Source organism: Marmota marmota, unplaced genomic scaffold (assembly GCF_001458135.2).
Source record: "Marmota marmota marmota unplaced genomic scaffold, marMar, whole genome shotgun sequence".
Lineage (NCBI taxonomy): Eukaryota > Metazoa > Chordata > Mammalia > Rodentia > Sciuridae > Marmota > Marmota marmota.
In genome coordinates this window covers 5,175,760-5,176,805 of record NW_025999999.1, presented here as the reverse complement: position 1 = coordinate 5,176,805, position 1,046 = coordinate 5,175,760, and positions in this window count along the sequence as shown.

Sequence of the window (1,046 nt, the reverse complement as noted above, 5' to 3'; positions counted from 1 at the left end):
CCATACTTTGCTTTAAACGCTGCCTCCAGTCGACCTCTCCACCTGTCATCATCTCTGAATCATCCCGCCCTATTTCGACATCTCCTTCCCCAGCCTTCGGCTCTCGGCCTGGCGCAGAGCCCAGCCACTGCCGAGGCCCTGGAGAATTCATTCATTCAACCACTGCAGGGTTTACTGAGACTCTGTGTGTAAGGCTCAGTGCTAGAGATTGGGGTCTCGGACCCAACGGGTTATCCAGACCCTTCACCCCCGCGGCCGGACAGTCCAGAATCGACCCAGGCCTAAAGGGCCGCCGCGGTCTTCCCTGGCAGTGGGGAGGGCCTCTGCCCACATGTCGCAATAACTTCCCAGACGAGCACGCCGGCACTGCCAGGGTGATGCAGGGTACAGGCTGGCTCCGCCTCCCGCCCTCCACAAGATCCCGCGGGAACAGAGCTCTCGGTGCCGGGAACGCACGTCTAGGAGCTGCGCGTCTGGGCACTCGGGTCGCGCGCTCGAGCGCCTACCCTAACGGCACCCGTCAGCGGTTGGACCTTGAAGGCCTGGCACCGCCCCCACCCTACGTTCCCGCCCGCAGTGCTTGCAGCCCCTTAGGTGCCAGTCTGGGCCCCAAAGTCGGTCCCTATCCTCTCCCAGCGCTTCGCTCTCTTTCTTTAGCCAATCGGAGACAGAAGTGGTGCGAGCCAATGGCCACAGCCAAAGTATCTAGAGTGGTGGAGCCTATCAAAGTTCTACCTTAAGTTTCTCCCGCCCCTGAAAAGCCAGAGGCGGGCTGATCTTACATGTCGGCCAATCAGTGACCAATAAACAAGAAGCTTCCAAGATCAAAGGGGAAGGGGTGGGATCTAGGCGGCAGCAACGCCTCAGGGAAGAGGAATGACAGGCAACTTCGCGAATACCGCAGACATATTTCCCCTACGTGGGAAAGGGGTGGGGCTAGGGTGGCGCCTTCACCAATGGTTGGTTGGGGGGCGTATCCGCGGGCCAAGCGGGAGCCGGAGGCCCGGGGCTCTCTGGGCCGCGCCTGAGGCGGAGGCAACGGGGCC